General features: G+C 39.1%; 1 protein-coding gene across 3 annotated transcripts in view; it reads right to left on the bottom strand.

The window, feature by feature from the left end:
* PWWP3B (PWWP domain containing 3B) overlaps positions 1-19,354 on the bottom strand; it is a 112,397-nt gene that overhangs the window by 14,116 nt on the left and 78,927 nt on the right. For 2 of the 3 annotated variants that reach the window (XR_009698894.1, XR_009698896.1), the window contains one exon: positions 3,452-3,579. The exons of the other annotated variant lie outside the window; for it this stretch is intronic. The gene's annotated coding sequence lies outside the window, so the exon portion shown is untranslated. Of the gene's footprint in view, positions 1-3,451; positions 3,580-19,354 lie in introns of those variants that run through there. 3 annotated transcript variants of the gene reach the window in all.

The following is a 19,354-nucleotide window of genomic DNA, read 5'->3' as shown; positions in this document are numbered from 1 at the left end:
TGGGCAGAGCCTGAGTTGGGCGGTAGTGGCTATTGTTAGCAGTTACTCAAACAGCGCCTCAGAAGCAGCCCAGATCTCTGACAGCAGCCACTCCACCACAGGTCGCCCCTGATACATGCTGAGTCCATGCAGGCACTGCCTGCCCTGACCAGTGGTTCCACCACAGGGTGGGGGTGTGGGTTGGGGCAGAGGCTGGGAGCAGTAGTTGGCTATGAAGGAAAAAGGGAGGGGACGTGCACCCAAGGCTGTGTCTGAGTAGAATCACGGGAACCTGCACAGGCAGTGCATCAGACCTTTGTCTGCGCAAAGGCCCCAGTTGCTTGAACACTAAACCCCTCTGGAGCAAGGGTTCCAGTGCAGAAAGAGGGAAAAACACACAGTTAAATGGAACAGAGCCAACTTCGACTCTGTTCCCACCAACATCTCCACCAAAAAACTATTAGAACTAATAAATGAATTCAGCAAAGTTGCAGGATACAACTATACTTCAATAAAAAGTAAAGAAAAATAATAGAGTGAATCAATGACCAAATGTTTTTTTCTTTAAAAAAATAAAAAAATACTACAAACATTTATCTAGATTGACCAAGGGAAAAACTGAGAAGATTTAAATTAAAAATATCAGGAATGAGTGAGGTGACATTACAATTGTTAAAACAAGACAATAGGTCCAAAATGGAATCACTTATGCTAAGCTCCAGGTCATCAAACTGAGACTTAACTTAATTACAGTTTTGACTCTCCCAGAAGTGTAAACTTAAGCCAGTCAGTCAGGAATCACCTGATCAGCACTAGTTAAGTAATCTTCTTAATAGACCCATGCCATCCTCTAAAGGAAAGTGACCTTGCCACAACCTTTCCACATTTTGCTAGCATAACCTCCTAATTCCTGCTCCCTTCTGCCTATAAAAGTCTTTCACTTTGTACAGCTCTTTGGAGCTCCTTTCTATCTGCTAGATTGGATGTTGCCTGGTTCATGAATCATTAAATAAAGACAATAAGATCTTTAAAATTTACTCAGTTGAATTTTGTTTTTTAACACTACCGATGCTACAAAATTAAAAGGGATTATAAGGGAGTACTATGAACAAGTATATGCCAACAAATTAAATAAGTTACATGCAATGTAAAAATTACTGGAAAGATACAAAACAACAGAATTGACTCAAAAATCAATAGAAAACCTGAATAGACTTATAACAAGAGATTGACTTACTAATCAAAAAACTTATCACAAGGAAAAGCCCAGAATCAGATGTCTTCACTGGTCTACCCTATATTTAAGGAAGACTTAACACTGACCTTTTAAAAACACTTCCAAAAACTATATAAGGAAGAAACACTTCCTAACTCATACTCTGAGGCTAGTATTACCCTGACACTAAAGACAAAGTTTATAATAAGAATCAAAATCCCCTACAAAAATAGACACAAAAATTATCAGCAAAATATTAGCAATATTGATCCAGCAACATATGCAAATGACTGTTTACCAGGACCATGTGGAACTTATTCCAGGGATGAAACATAAATTAAAACTTGAAAATCAATCAATATACTTGCTGGGAAAAGCAACTGTGCACAGTCTGTTGACTCCTGATCTGCTGTATAAGAATGGGCCTTGGGCATGGAACATTTCCTTGCTGGGAGATAAAGGGCCCTCACAGCATGTGCTAGTTTATCACCTTGTGAAGAAATATTTTTCCCTGTTCTGGGCTTGATGTATACTCCTTTGTTCTGCTTATGCACGGTGTCAGTGGCCCTCAGTCAGGGCCCAGCTTTCTGTATTTCAGACCCCACAACGGAGGCATTCATTCCACTATAGCACAAAGTGAGGTGCATGCAGTCACACTGCCCATGTTGGCTGCAAAACAGCTCCACCGGCCATGGGGGACCAACATATTACAAGGAACTGGATCTTCTGTACACTATCTCTCTCCTCTTGCTGTAAGCGAACACTATACTGCATGAGCCTGGTATGCATGCTATCTGTTCTCAGTGACCTTTAATCATGCACTGGTTTCTTCCCTAGGTGACACTTATCTGCCTTTTAACCTTAGTCACACTCATGTTCTATTCTGCAACAACAGCCTGACCACCCAGTGAAAAATAAAGTGGTAATATACCATATTGATAAAAGATAAAAATTGCATAATTATCTCAACAGATGGAAAAAAATATTTGATAAAATCCAACATCTTTTTATAATAAACACACTCAACAAACTAAGAATAAAAGGGAACTTCCTATTAGAGAAATGCAAATCAAAACTACAATGAGATATCATCTCACACTGGTCAGAATGGCCATCATCAAAAAATCTAGAAACAATAAATGCTGGAGAGGGTGTGGAGAAAAGGGAACACTCTTGCACTGTTGGTGGGAATGTAAATTGATACAGCCACTATGGAGAACAGTATGGAGGTTCCTTAAAAAACTAAAAATAGAACTACCATACAACCCAGCAATCCCAGTACTGGGCATATACCCTGAGAAAACCATAATTCAAAAAGAGTCATGTACCAAAATGTTCATTGCAGCTCTATTTACAATAGCCAGGACATGGAAGCAACCTAAGTGTCCATCATCGGATGAATGGATAAAGAAGATGTGGCATATATATACAATGCAATATTACTCAGCCATAAAAAGAAATGAAATGGAATTATTTGTAGTGAGGTGGATGGAGTTAGAGTCTGTCATACAGAGTGAAGTAAGTCAGAAAGAGAAAAACAAATACAGTATGCTAACACATATATATGGAGTCTAAGGAAAAAAAAAAGTCATGAGGAACCTAGTGGCAAGACGGGAATAAAGACACAGACCTACTAGAGAATAGACTTGAGGATATGGGGAGGGGGAGGGGTAAGTTGTGACGAAGTGAGAGAGTGGCATGGTCATATATACACTACCAAACGTAAAGTGGATAGCTAGTGGGAAGCAACTGCATAGCACAGGGAGAACATCTCAGTGCTTTGTGACCACCTAGAGGGGTGGGATAGGGAGGGTGGGAGGGAGGGAGATGAAAGAGGGAGGGGATATGGGAACATATGTATATGTATAACTGATTCACTTTGTTATACAGCAGAAACTAACACACCATTGTAAAGCAATTATACTCCAATAAAGATGTTAAAAAAAAAAAGTGAACTTCCTCATCTGTTAAAGGCATCTATGAAAACCCCACAGCTATTATCATACTTAAAGGTGATAGACTGAAAGCTTTCCCCCTAAGTTCAGGAACAGACATGATGTCTGCTCTTAGCACTTTAAATCAGCATTGTACTGGATATTCTAGCTAAGGCAATTAGGCAAGAAAAAGAAAAAAAAGACAATTTAAAATCGGAAAAGAAGGAGTAAAATTATTTTGATTTGCCAAAGTCATAATCTTATATATAGCATTCCACAAAGAATCCACACAAAAATATTATAAGACCTAATAAGTCATCTCTCTTGGTGTCATTGAATGAGGCTGAAGCTGTAGTTGAAGCCATAGCTGCTGGACCATGACAAGGACAGCTGAGTCTCTTCGCTCTGCTCTGAGGCATAGTGACATATTTGAGGACCTGAACCCGTGACCTGGAGAGAGAAAAAGGAAGGAGAGCTGTACTAAGAAACTGATTCAGAAAAGTGTACAAGCTACTACTTCAGTATAATATTGAAAAGGAGTGTAAAAGGCGACATCCTTGTCTTGTACCTGATCTTACTGGGGAAGCTTCTAGTTTCTCACTATTGTGATGTTGGGAGGAGGCAAGATGGCAGAGTAAAAGGATGATGCCCTCACCCATTCTTACAGAAACACCAAGATCACAACTAACCGCTGAACAACCACCAACAAAAAATCCACTGGAACCTACATCCAAAGACAAAGAAGAAGCCACAGTGAGACAGTAGGAGGGGGCGCAATCTCAATAAAATCAATTTCTATACACACTGGTTAGTGACCCACAAACTGGAAAATAATTATACCACAGAAGTTCTCCCACAGGGGTGAAAGTTCTGAGCCCCACATTTGGCTCCCCAGCCTGGGGGTCTGGCAATGGGAGGAGGAGCCCCCAGAGAGTCTGGCTTTGAAGGCCAGTAGGGTATGAACACATGAATTTCACAGGACTGGGGGAAACAGAAACTCCACTCTTGGAGGGCTCACACGGGGTCTTGTGTGCACCAGGACCCAGGGGATAAAAGCAGTGACCTCATAAGTGACTGGGCCAGGCCTACCTGCCTAGTACTGGAGGGTCTCCTGTGGAGGCAGGGGCAGCTGTGGCTCACTATGGGGACAGGGACACTGGCAGCAGCATCTCTGGAGATTGCTCATTGGTGTGAGTCCCCTAGGAAGCTGCCATTTTCTCTCCAAGACCTGGCCCCACCCAAAATCCTGTAGGCTCCAGTGCTGGGACGCCTCAGGCCAAACAACCAACAGGGAGGGAACACAGTGCCACTCATCAGCAGACAGGCTGCTTAAGTCTTCCTGAATAGGACTTCCCTGGTGGTGCAATGGTTAAGAATCCACCTGCCAATGCAGAGGACATGGATTCGATCCCTGGCCTGGGAAGATCCCACATGCTGTGGAGCAACTAAGCCCATGCACCACAACTACTGAGCCTGCACTCTAGAGCCTGCGAGCCACAACTATTGAGCCTGCATGCCACAACTCCTGAAGCCAATGTGCCTAGAGCCTGTGTTCCGCAACAAGAGAAGCCACTGCAATGAGAAGCCCATGCACTGCAACAAAGAGTAGCCCCCGCTCACTGCAAGTAGAGAAAACCCACACACAACAACGAAGACCCAATGCAGCCAAAAATAAATAAATAAATAAATAAATTTATAATAAATAAATAATTAAATAAAGTCTTTCTGAATAAACAGCTGCCTGATAATAAACACCCCCAGACACGGCCCTGCCTACCAGAGGGACAAGACCCACCTCCACCCACCAGTGGGTGGCTACCAGTCCCTCTCACCAGGAAGCCTGCACAAGCCTCTTGGACAGCTGCATCTACGAGGGAGCAGACATCAGAAACAAGAAGAACTACAACCCTGCAGCCTGCGGAATGGAAACCACAGTCACAGAAAGTTAGACAAAATGAGATGGCAGAGGAATATGTCCCAGGTGAAGGAACAAGATAAAACCCCAGAAGAACAACTAAGTGAAGTGGAGAAAGGCAATCTACCTGAAAAAGAATTCAGAGTAATGATAGTAAAGATGATCCAAGATCTCAGAAAAAGAATGGAGGCACAAATTGAGAAGATACAGTAAATGCTTAACAAAGACCTAGAAGAGCTAAAGAACAAACAGAGATGAACAGTACAATAATTGAAATGAAAAATACACTAGAAGGAATCAATAGCACAATAACTGAGGCAGAAGAACAGATAAGTGGCCTGGAAAACAGAATGGTGGAAATCACTGCTGTGGAACAGAATAAAGATAAAAGAATGAAAAGAAATGAGGACAGTCTAAGAGACCTCTGGGACAACATTAAATGCAACAACATTTGCATTATAGACATCCCAGAAGGAGAAGAGATAGAGAAAGGACCTGAGAAAATATTCAAAGACATAATAGCTGAAAACTTCCCTAACATGGGAAACAGTCATTTAAGTCCAGGAATTGCACAGAGTCCGAGGCAGGATAAACCCAAGGAGGAACACACTGAAACACATAGTAATCAAATTGACAAAAATTAAAGACAAAGAAAAATATTAAAAGCAACAAGGGAAAAGCAACAAATAATGTACAAGGGAACTCCCATAAGGTTATCAGCTGATTTCTCAGCAGAAACTCTGCAGAAGGGAGTGGCATGATATGTTTAAAGTGATGAAAGGGAAGAACCTACAACCAAGAATACTCTACCCAGCAAGGCTCTCATTCAGATTCAATGGAGAAATCAAAAGCTGTACAGACAAGCAGAAGCTAAGAGAATTCACCACCCCCAGACCAGATTTGCAACAAATGCTAAAGGAACTTCTCTAGGCAGAAAAGAAAAGGCCACAACTAGAAACATGAAAATTATGAATGGAAAAGCTCACCAGTAAAGGCAAACATATAGTAAATGTAGGAAATCATCCACACACAAATATGATATCAAAACCAACAATTGTGAGAAGCAGAGAGCACTAATGCAGGGTACTGGAAGTGCATTTGAAATTAAAACACCAGCAACTTAAAACAATCTTGTTTATATATAGACTGCTATATCAAAACCTCATAGTAGCTGCAAACCAAAAATCTACAATAGATACACACACACAAAAGAAAAAGGAATCCAAACAAAACACTAAGGTTAGTCATCAAATCAGAAGAAAAGAGAGCAAAAGAGGAAGAGAAGAAAAATACACCTACAAAAACAAATCCAAAACAATTAACAAAATGGCAATAAGAACATTCATATTGATAATTACCTTTAACATAAATGGATTAAATGCTCCAACCAAAAGACATAGACTGGCTGAACGGATACAAAAACAAGACTTGTATATATGCTGTCTTCATGAGACCCACTTCAGATCAAGGGACACATACAGACTGAAAGTGAGGGCATAGAAAAATGTATTCCATGCAAATGGAAGTCAAAAGAAAGCTGGAGTAGCAATGCCCATATCAGACAAAATAGACTTTAAAATAAAGACTGTTACAAGAGACAAAGAAGGACACTACATAATGATCAAGGGATCAATCCAAGAAGAAGATATAACAATTGTAAATACATATGCACCCAACATAGGAGCACCTCAATTTATAAGGCAAATACAAACAACCAAAAAAGGAGAAATTGATGGTAACACAATAATAGTGGGGGACTTTAACACCCCACTTTCATCAATGGACAGGTAATCCAGACAGAAAAGCAATAAGGAAACACAGGCCTTAAATGACACATTAGACCAGATGGACTTAATTAATATTTATAGAGCATTCCATCCAAAAGCAGCAGAATACACATTCTTCTCAAGTGCACATGGAACATTCTCCAGGATTGATCACATGCTGGGCCACAAAGTGAGCCTTGGTAAATTTAAGAAAATTGAAATTATATCAAGCATCTTTTCTGATCATAATGCTATGAGATTAGAAATCAACTACAAGAAAAAAAAAACTGTAAAAAACACAAAGACGTAGAGGATAAACAATATGCTACTAAACAACCAATGGATCACTGAAGATATCAAAGAAGAAATCAAAAAATACATAGAGACAAATGAAAACAAAAGCATGGCAATCCAAAACCTATGGGACTAAGCAAAAGCAGTTCTAAGAGGGAAGTTTATAGCAATAAAATCTTACCTCAGGAAATAAGAAATATCTCAAATAAACAACCTAACTTTACACCTAAAGCAACTAGAGGAAGAAGAACAAACAAAATCCAAAGTTAGTAGAAGGAAAGAAATCATAAAGATCAGAGCAGAAATAAATGAAATAGAGATAAACAAAACAATAGAAAAGATCAATGAAACTAAAACCTGGTTCTTTGAAAAGATAAACAAAAATGATAAACTCAAGAAGAAAAAGAGGGAGAAGGCTCAAATCAATAAAATTAGAAATGAAAAAGGAGATGTTACAATGGACACCACAGAAATACAAAGGATCATAAGACACTACTACAAGCAACTATATGCCAATAAAATGGACAACCCAAAAGAAATGAACAAATTCTTAGAAAATTACAATCTCCCAAGACTGAACCAGGAAGAAATAGAAAATATGAACAGACCAATCACAAGTACTGAAATTGAAACTGTGATTAAAAATCTTCCAACAAACAAAAGTCCAGGACCAGATGGCTTTACAGGCTAATTCTATCAAACATTTAGAGAATAGTTAACCCCTATCTTTCTGAAATTCTTCCATAAAATCTCAGAGGAAGGAACACTTCCAAACTCATTCTACGAGGCCACCATCATCCTGATACCAAAACCAGACAAAGATACCACAAAACAAGAAAATTACAGGCCAATATCACTGGTGAACATAGAAGCAAAAATCCTCAACAAAATACTAGCAAACTGAATCCAACAATACATTAAAAGGATCATACACCACGATCAAGTGGGATTTATCCCAGGGATGCAAGGATTTTTCAATATCCTCAAATCAATCAGTGTGATACACCACATCAACAAATTGAAGAATAAAAACCATATGCTCATCTCAATAGATGCAGAAAAACCTTTTGACAAAATTCAACACCCATTATGATAAAAACTCTCCAGAAAGTGGGCACAGAGGAAACATACCTCAACATAATAAAGGTCACATATGACAAAACTAGAGCTAACATCATACTCAACGGTGAAAAGCTGAAAGCATTTCCTTTAAGATTAGGACAAGGATGTCGACTCTCACCACTTTTATTCAACATAGTTTTGGAAGTCCTAGCCATGGCAATCAGAGAAGAAAAAAAATAAAGGGAATCCAAATTGGAAAAGAAGTAAAACTGATACTTCTTTTTGATACTATACATAGAAAAATACATAGACATGATACTATACATAGAAAATCCTAAAGATGCTACCAGAAAACTACTAGAGCTCATCAATGAATTTGGTAAATTCAGATAGAGAACGACAAATATCATATGATATCACTTATATGCGGAATCTAAAAACAATGATACAAATGAACTTATTTACAAAACAGAAACAGATTCACAGACTTACAGAACGAACTTATGGTTACCAGGGGGAAGTGTGAGGGGAGGGATAGATTGGGGGTTTGGGATTGGTATGTACACACTGCTATATTTAAAATAGATAACCAACAAGGACCTACTGTATAGCACAGGGAACCCTGCTCAATATTCTGTAATAACCTAAATGGGAAAAGAATCGGAAAAAGAATAGATACATGTATATATATAACTGAATCACTTTGCTGTACACCTGAAACTAACACAACATTGTTAATCAACTCTATTCCAATACAAAATAAAATTTAAAAAAGAGCTAATAAATTGGTTCAACAAGGTTGCAGGATATAAGATCAATATATAAAAATCACCTGTGTTTCTTTACATTAGCAATGAACAATACAGTAATGCAATTAAAAGATACATTATATGTCTGGTAAGATAAGTTACTTAGGAGTAAAGTTAAAAACCCATGTCCATCAACTGATGGATGGGTAAAGAAAATGTGGTATATTTGTATAGTGGAATATTATTCAGTGATGAAAAGAAGGTAGTAGTGGGGCTTCCCTGGTGGCGCAGTAGTTGAGAATCTGCCTGCTAATGCAGGGGACACGGGTTCGAGCCCTGGTCTGGGAAGATCCCACATGCCGTGGAGCAACTAGGCCCGTGAGCCACAACTACTGAGCCTGCGCGTCTGGAGCCTGTGCTCCGCAACAAGAGAGGCCACGATAGTGAGAGGCCCGCACACCACGATGAAGAGTGGCCCCCGCTTGCCGCAACTAGAGAAAGCCCTCGCACAGAAACGAAGACCCAACACAGCCAAAAATAAATAAATAAAAATAAATTAAAAAAAAAAAGAAAAAGAAGGTAGTAGTGATAAATGAATGCTACAATGTGCATGAACTTTGGAAACATTATTTTAAGTGAAAGACACTAGTTACAAAATGTCGTGTATTGTATGTTTCAATTTATATGATGTATCCTGAAAAAGCAAATCCATGGAGACAGAAAACATATTAGTGGTTGCCTGGGTCTTGCTCGGGGGTTGGGAATGGGAATTGCCTCAAATGGGACCAGAGGATTTTTTTAGGTATCAGAAATGTTCTAAAACCAAATAGAATGTATAGATTGTGGTGATGGTTGCATAAATATGTAACTCTGATACAAAATCATTGAATTATAAATGTAAAACCAGTTAATGTTATGCTGTATTAATTATACCTCAATTAATATGTTAAAATCATCTCTTTACCAATGGTGCTTTTTTATGCTGTTTTTTGGAAGAAGTAGTCTATAAGAGTCAATTGGAAACCTTAGTGGAAGGAAAATTTCACTTTTCCGTATTACTCAGACTCTGCTTCCTTATTAAAGTCATCTTAGTGTTCACATCCTAACATATTCTCTGCTCTATCTCATCCATTCATTCATTCAGCTTTAGAATTGTGAGCCAAGTGTGAACCACTTAGTTGTGATGCAAGGCTATGATTTTGATGGTAAATCATATGACCCTAACTCACTGAAACATGGTAATCACATTATTTGGGAAAAGGAAGAATGAGGTGGTGATGGATGACAAATCTTTGATGCTTGAAGGGCTACTGAGTCACCCATTGTATGAGACAGCAGCTGTGTTTCAGTCAGCCCCTGAATACATGAGGAAATGAAAAATAATGAGAAACAAGCTAAATATAGAACCCTTTGGTTATTTTTATCTGTAATGGATAAAATGAAAGTAAAGGAGAGTGTTGGGGTGGATCCTAACACTGCACCAAGCTCAGATACCAGCCCGTCTGAGCTACAATCACTAGCCCTAGAGCTGCTACCAGAGGGAAAAATTGTGCTGAAACGACAGATAGCACCTCTTTGACCTCTAGTCACAAAGAAGATATTACACGTAGCAGAGAGGAGCAAACATGAGAAACTACTGAAACAAGTGGGTATGGTGTTAAAGAGTTTTCTCCTTCTGAGGATGAATATCATCAGCTTCCTGAAAAATGGACCGTGATAGTTACTAACCTAGGAACAGTCTCCTTGGTGTTGAATGTTGCAGAATTGGTGAGTATATTTGGATTAATGCAGGACCCATTGCTTACTATTGAACAGATGGCTCTACATGATCCAAACACACAGCAATTTCTTCCTGAGGGGACAGCTAGCCCTATGGACTGGATAAAAGCCACTATAAAGTTTGTTTACCCTGAGAAGGGGAATGCCTTTTCCCCTCCTTTAAAAGCCAAGTGGAACTCTCAAGATGAAGCAGTTGATATGATACATATGCAATCTATGCTGGATTGGCTTTACAATGATGAGGAGGTTCAACCATTTAATATACCTCTTACCCAGGTCATGGTAAATGCTTTGATTGAGGAAGACTCTTTTGCATTTTTACCTCATGTAACATTGTTGTTGCAAAATCAAGCAATGATCCAAGAAGCTGTATCAGATTTGTTATCTCAGCTTCCCCCTATGGGTCTCACAGATGCTAAGAAAATTAGTGTTTCACAAGAGAACAGAGAAAGAAAAGGGGATAGACCAGGGACTCACTCCAGCAAAGTGGAAATCTTTAAAATAGTTGTTAAGGAATGGGATGAATAAAGTAGCATTGATGAGGTTGACACTATTATAATGGGAGGATATGAGGATACAATGGTTGATGGGATTAAGGTCAATGTTTGGATGAAAATGAAATGTTTGAATGGACTTTATGTGAAGTGGCTGCATTTCCTTTTCCTGCATGTATTATATTATTGAGAAGGATATATGTCTGCTGGGGAACACTTTATCTGTCTTGTATGGGAAAACAGAAGGAATGTAAGTTCACCCCTTGGCCAGTATTAATTGGACGTGCTAAATGAGAACCTACAGAATTTCCTAAGCCCACACAGGTTATTAATTTGAAACAGTGTAGAATATTTGGTGGAGAAAAACAGACTACTGCTTTAATTAATTACGTGTTAGAATCTGGAGTGCTATGACCAACAAATTCTCTGTAAATAGCCCTGTGTAGCCAGTGAACAGGCAGATGGCACCTGGAGACAAATATTAGACTATTAAGGCTTGAATAATGTATCTCATTTAGCATCATCAGTCCAAAAAAGTGAAAAAAAAGCAAGCTAAAAAGGTGACTACTCAGTGATTGATTTTGAAAATACTTTTTTTTTCTTGATGGTAATCATGGAAACGAGTCAATTACAATTTTTCTTTATGTGAAAAGGATCTCAATTTACAGTTTACTGTATTGCCACAGGATTATTTGAAATCACCAGCTTATTGTCATAATTTGATTAGGAGGGATTTGGACTTGATGGAGGTATTGAGTGCAATAACACATTGCATTGAGGATGTCATGATAATATCAGAAATTGAAGAGCAAGATACAGCTCACTTAAATACAATGGTGACACATATGACTAACAAAGCCTGGTTGATAAATCCAGCAAAGATCCAAGGGCCTTTCCAAATAGTGAAATTCATAGGAATAACATGGGCGGGAGCCACTGAGACATTCCATAGGTAACTAAAAATAAAATGCTCTCATTGTCTTCCTCTGGAAATAAGCAAGATACACAGCACCTGGTTGGGTTTTTTGAATTTTGGAAGATGCATATTCCACCTTTGGGAATACTGCTAGCTCCAATCCATAAAGCCATCTGCAGGAAGATCATATTTGAATGGGGACCTGAAAAACACCAGGCTATGTCTGAAATGCAAAAAAGCTCAATCAGTGACATTGAACCCTTATAATACACACTCAGATATGATTTTAGAAATATCTGCAACTTGCACTTATGCAGATTAAAGGTTATGGCAAAGCCCATTAGAGCTGCCCAGCAGTGACCACTGGAATTTTGGACCAGAAAGTTTCCAGACATGGAAGTACACTGCACACTGTTTGAGAGACAATTATCGATTTACTATCGGGCACTTATCCTATTACTACATGGGTGGTACACTACGCATAGCTCTCAATTGATCAACAAATAGCTGCTTGGTTTATGGTTGTCAGTTACAAGGTGGATGGGAAGTACCTTGTTTGGAAGGCTGCTGCTCTATAATGTTCTGATGGAAAAACTCTGATTTAAGAAGATAAGAATAAATCAGCTCAATGGGCAGAATCCATGCTCTTTTCTTTGCAGTGATGGAAGAATTGAACAGCAATAAGATTTTAAAATTCTGGGTTTATTCTGACACAGTGGTGAGATAGATGGAATAGGGAGGTGGCCAATGGCCTGACCATATGGTCAGGCAGATGGGCAGTGGAAAACTGGATTCTTAAATGATTCCTATATGTGTCACAGCCCTATGGAAATCATTATAGGAATTTAAGAGGCACATTGAAGAACTTCCTTCTCAAATCATAAGGTGATTGCAATCAGCAAATGCACATCCTGGTGCACATGTTTGAGGTGGCCACTTGGGTCCATAAAATGAGTGGACATGGGGTAGCTGCAGCAATGCAGAGATACTGATCATTAATACATCCTACTTGCACATTCTGAGGTACAAAATGCCAGCAAGAACTATCTTGTCTTCCAACCAGAGAGGCAAAAACTACAGATGAAAATGGAGGGACTTCCCTCGTGGTCCAGTGGTTAAGACTCCTCACTGCCAATGCAGGGGGCCCTGTTTGATCCCTGGTCAGGGAAGTAGATCACATGCCGCAACTAAAAAGGATCCCGCATGCCACAACTAAAAGATCCTGCGTGCCACAACTAAAAGATCCTGCATGCCTGCAACTAAAGATTCCCGCACACGGCAATGAAGATCCTGCGTGCCACAACTAAGATCCGGCGCAGCCAGATAGACAAACAAACAAACAAACAAATAAATAAATATTCTTTTAAAAAAAGAAAGAAAACGGAGTAGATTCCCTGAGGGGAAAGGCCCCATGCGTAGCTGGCATCTCAACTACATCAGACTACTACCGGTAGCCTTAGGACGCTATAAATAGGTCCTTACAGGAATATTTACTGCAGATGAAGCTTTGCATATGCTGTGGTAGATGCAAATTCTCAAAACTCTATAAAGGATTGGAACAGAAGATATTGTACCAATTCAGACCGTCGAATTACATTTCTTCAGCCAAGAATCATATTTTATAGTCCATAGGGTTCAACAATGGTCAAAGAGATATCATATCAAGTGGACATATCATACTGCATATCATCCTCAGAGTAGTGATTTGCTAGAAAATTTGAACAGTCAGTTAAAACACTAGTTGTCTAAAATGAGTGGAGATAAAGGCATGAAAGCTTAGTTTACATACCTTCATGAATGTGAGCTTACATTCAATATGAGAAGGGGACAAGACGTGATCCCCATTTGTTAGAGTCTTATGTTTTTCTGGAGGAATTGGGAGAAAGGGGGATAGAGGAAGATGCTGGAACAACTATACAATTCTTCCCCAAATTACTGCAACTTTCTTTTTTCCTATCTGATTCAGTGATCCTGGAATCAGGGCTGCAGGTGCCAGATGTAGGGATGATCCCTAAGCAAGAAACTGTAACTATACCTTTAAACCTTTATGCCAGTATTCCTAAGTGTCTGATGGGATGGCCTGTACCTTCTACCTGGCAAAATTGGGGTTGACAGTAAATGCAACTATATTGCCTAATGGTCAAGAAGGCCCACTAGTTCTGTATTTATGTAACCTTGTCTTATATGGATAAGAATGGATTGAGTTTCTCCTTACACAGAAACTGTTGAAAACTGTTGAAGGTAGGCACTTGTTAGATTGGTATTGGTGCCGATGATCTGGACCAACACAATGGCTAAACCTATCATTCCTTCCAAAGATGGAAAAGTCTGGGTAAAAATTAATGAAAAATGGAAAGAAGGAGCAATAGCAGTTGAGGTTAAAGGAATGACTGAATGGGTTATGGAATAATGGAAATTCAATATTGGTGTCTCAAGAGAGGCTCAGAACAATAAAAGGATATTGTCTCTTAGCACAATTATACCCTAATGCTCAAAAGGGTGAAGCCACATATTTTCCACCCCTGCTTTTTGAACTTGACAAGGTCAAATAGAAAGCTGGAAACCTGAGTGGCATTACTTTTGGAGACATTTTGGTCACTCAATATGATGAAGCTAGTCTTATAGTTAATGACTGAGTGGAACTCTAGTAATGTTCCAGTATCTTTTGACTCTTATTTTTCAGTTACATCTATTACAAAAGGTATCATTTGGGAAGGCATTTCCAAGAACTACTCCCTACTGAGCCATTGGTCAATGGAGTGTATAGCTCCTGGCAGACTAATTACTGTGTAACTATAAACCGTGGTGATAAATAACTAGAAAGGTCCCTGGTTATAATGGATGAAAGGTAGCAGCAGCCTTCCCAGCATGCCACAGTGTATTGTGCACAGAAATAGATTACCCTTGTTTTTGTGGATGGAAAGCTATTAAACAGAATAGAAAAAAAAAGATTCCTAATGGGAATAAAGCAGTGGACATCGCATGATAAATTCTAATTCCCCTAGGGAATGATCCCAACTTGAGCACCTGCCTTAGGTAAATAATCGTATGACAATACTGATACTGATGAGCCAATGTATTGGTAGATTGAGCGAAAACCTTCTCAGTATATAATACTGATAGAAAATGACTGACCTAAGAAGGGCTGGATTTAGCTAACCATCAGCTATATACTATATTAAATAGTTCTGCACAAATTTATCACAAGGTACAAATAATGGTAGATTAAGAAGGGAAATGAGTAATTAATTTAGTATAAGAATATGGAAATACTTTCCTTTATAGGATAGATTAGTCATTTCATTAAATATATCCCTTTTCTACAGTGGCTTCTCCAACTGTTGGGCACATTCATGATGATACTATTGCTGTATCTGTTATGTAAATGCTATACCGAATGTAGATGCACAGAAAAATATGATAGTTTTTCTCTAAGAGGGTTTACATCAAGGATCAGGGAAACTGATTGGGCAGGAAAGGATTAACTAAGCTGGCTTGGATTCCTCAATCCCTGCATTGTCTAAAGAAAATACTGTCTTCAGAACCAGCCTTTGACTAACTCCTGGGAAATAATCTCTGTATGCTGGAATATTCTACCTGTCCAGTTTGTTTTTGTATGTCAGGTAAGTTTATAATTTATGCTGAAGGCCCATGTTGGTTTGGGAATGGGAAAAGGGGCAAGGGTCTGAGTAGATGAGGTCAGTCACATGCCTGTATGACTGACTGCCCCAGAATCTCTGGCCACTAAGGCTAAGGTGAGTTTCCTTTGTTGGCAATGCTTCACATGAGTTGTCAACACATTGTTTCTGGGGAAATTTAAGCATATCTCTGTGTAAATCCACTGGGAGGGGACACCTGGAAGCTTGAGACTGGTTTCTCCTGGACTTCAGCCCATGTACCTTTTCCCTTTCATAGTTTGATCTATTTGACCTGAATTTTCACTATAATAAACTGTAACTGTGGGCATAACAACTTTTTTATTTCCTTGAGTCCTTAGAGCAAATGCGTGAGCATGAGTGTGAAATAGCTTGTATATTTAAACATGGACCAAGTGGTAGAAAATTTAAGTCAAGATAAATAAACCAAGTTCAGTATGTTCCTTAACGTGATTTTGTTCATTCATTTGTTGGAGTGGTAGAGGTTAGAGTGGCTGACCTCTCAACTATGAATCTGACTCTCAGAGTGAACATACGTATCCTAGTTTCCATACAATACTACACTAATGCAGGAGGTATGGTAACATTTTGGTTTTATGGCAACTGTCTATGCTATTATGTTCTGGTAGATTGATCATATAGAATTACAGGCAGAAAAGGTGGAAAATCTGCATCATTTATAGGCCTATTCAAAGTCTAGCATCATAGCATGTTTGTATGTGTCTGTGTTTGTGGATTGAGGTATATATTTGGGGTTGAGGGTGCTTTATCCATTCCTTTTTGTGGAAGACATACTGGCAGCTCTTGCTAAGAGAATCCTGAAGAGGCTGAGTCACTAGTCAATGTTTTTCCTTCCTTGATTCTATCAACTAAGATGATAGGGCCCTTATGCTAGATGGGGCAATTTGATATCTATTTCATAAAAAACAGAGGTCTCTGTACTTTTCTAAGCAAGCATACTTGTTTTAGAAAGCTTTTTTTAGTGCTTTAAAGATGTGTCATATGCCATTATATATCTGCATAGAATAATAATCATTTTTGCACTTTAAGAAACACACAAATGAGGTTACAAGACAGGAGTTGGCAATTTTTTTTTCAGTGAAATGTCAGATAATAGATATGCTATACTTTGGTGGTCATACAAATCTCTGTCCGAATTACTCAACTCTGCCATTGTAACAGGAAAACAGCTGTAGACATCAAGATAAAAAATGAGGGTGGCTATGTTCCAATAAAATTGATTTTTTAAAAAAGGCAGCAGGCCAGATACAGCCACCAGGCTTTAATTTGCTGACCCCTGTTATAAAGGATTGGATTTTAAATGTTTGGAAAAATCTAATATTATCTTTCTGGGCTCCAATTCATCATCATCTTGCTTACAGCTACTCACATAGCCGAGCATCATTTCGGAAACCAGTTCTCTAAAGAATATTTATATCTTTTCCCATCAGTCCTTTAAATCTCAATATGGCTTCCCTTTACCTATAGCATAAAGCACAAGTCCCTTAACAAAGACTGTTTTATGTCAGCTTGAGTGCCTGCTGGTAGATATTGTTGATGATGCAGTTAGTAATTCATTCTATTAATTATGCCTTGAGGGAGAAGCATAGTCTTTTCAGTACGTATTGTTGCCTTCCTTGCATGAAAGGTGCTTTAAGCGGAAGCATATGGTAGGTGAGGGAGATCTGAGTCTCTTAATCAACATTCCTTAGAGTGTGCACAGGTGCTGTGACCGGGATTCTGACAGCCCTGTTTGTCCTTTACCACCTGCCTCCCATTTCGATCTGATATTTGAGAATACCACAGGGAGACAGGAAATTGAGGGGAGAGAGAAGCAGGTTGCACTTCCTTTCTGCTTCCTTTTGCTATCAGTGTCACCCAACAAAGTCCCTTCACCCAGCAGTGGTTTCAGTAGGGGCAGTAAGGACAGGTTTGCATATTCTTCTAATTCCAAGGACATTGGACATTACACCCCTTCAGAAAATTTAGCAGCATCAGGAAGCTAGTTACTGCTTTCCCCTTTACATCTGAGTTCTAGCACTCATGAAGCCTCCTCTGAGATCCTAAGGCTCAGCACCAGCCAAGCATTTCTCCTTCCTCAGAGATAAGTTCTCAGGCTTGTGGGGTCACTTCTCAGAGCCCCTTTAAGAGCCACCATTAGCTGCGCATTCCCCTTTCCTCAGAAGTCTGGGTCCCAGCAGTTAGGGACCTGTCTTCCTCCTTTTTTGATTCTCAGGCACCTCATATCCCCTTGGTTTGCCCTGACCTAGGAGTGGAAATTCCTCCCTATTCTTCCTATCTCTGTATAACATTAGTCTTCCTATTTGTCTATTTAGATATCACTAGCCTATTTAAGGAATTCCCTCTGTTGAATTCTTATTCTTATAAATGTGTGGTTTCTAAACAGAAATCCGACCTCAGCCTGCCTGATAAACGTATGTTTCTGACTGGATCCTGCCTTTGCTTTTCATGACTACTTCTTGGATCTGCTGTTTGAGTATCTCCCATAATTTGGGTGGGGGGGAATTCTCTGTCATTTTTCTCTTCAAATATTGCTTCTTCCCATATCTGTCTCCGTATGCTTCTCCAAATCCAGTTACATATCTCTTTGAAATCACATTTGGTCTCCTGTCTTTTATATTGTTTTTTTGCATTTTCTCTCTTGCTTCATCTGTACTTTTAAATCTTAACTAACATACATTTCATTATTTCTTCCTTCACTGTGTCTAATCTGTTATATAGTAGATTCCTGATTTCAGCAATTTGCAGGAGGGGGACTGGGCTTCCAGATTCTCCCTTTGATTTGGGACAGAAGGGAGGGAATGCAGAAACAAAGGAGGAACAGTCAAGAAGCAGTAGTGCAGCAATAGGGCAGGGTCCTGGTTCCTCCTCAAGGGATATACATATCAATATCTTTGAGTTCTTCTGCAGGAACTAAGGCCCCCACCCAGGTGGAAGATGGTAACTTTGGCTGAGCACAAGATTCCTAGAATACCACCTTGTTACCTCACCACCAACCAATCAGAAGAAAGCCTGCACACAGTGGAAGATAATGAACCCCCTCCCCAAATGATTAACTTCCCTTTCTCCCTTTAAAAACTTTCATGGTCAATCAGAATCTTTGGAGTTGATTTTTGGATACGAGTCTGCTTTCTCCCCAGGTTGCTGGCCTCCTGAATAAAGCAACCTTTCCTTTCCAACCAACACTGTCTCTTGAGTATTGCCTTTCAAGTGATGAGCAGCAGAAGCTGAGTTCGGTAGCAACAGGGCAGTTTGATTGTTTTACTGAAGAGATTTTCATATCAATTGTTTATCTTAAGAATATGTTACTCTTTTGGTAAAAAAACCCTCAAATGATTATTTCTGGGGTTTGTGGAATGTGCCCCATCGAAGTGATTCATATTAAGATGTAGACAAGTGAGACTTCCAAGGGATGTGAAAATATGCTATGGAATTGTTTTAAAAAGCTATTCATAGAGTTTATAAAAATATATGTATGGATATCATATTTGTCTTTCTTGGTATGATTACACTAAACATAATAACCGCCAGGTCTTTCCATGTTGTTGTAAATGGCAAAATTAAAATTATTTT

Source organism: Eubalaena glacialis, chromosome X (genome assembly GCF_028564815.1).
Source record: "Eubalaena glacialis isolate mEubGla1 chromosome X, mEubGla1.1.hap2.+ XY, whole genome shotgun sequence".
In the NCBI taxonomy this organism is placed as follows: domain Eukaryota; kingdom Metazoa; phylum Chordata; class Mammalia; order Artiodactyla; family Balaenidae; genus Eubalaena; species Eubalaena glacialis.
Note: the sequence above shows the minus strand (reverse complement) of the source record. Positions and strands in the feature narration are given on the sequence as shown.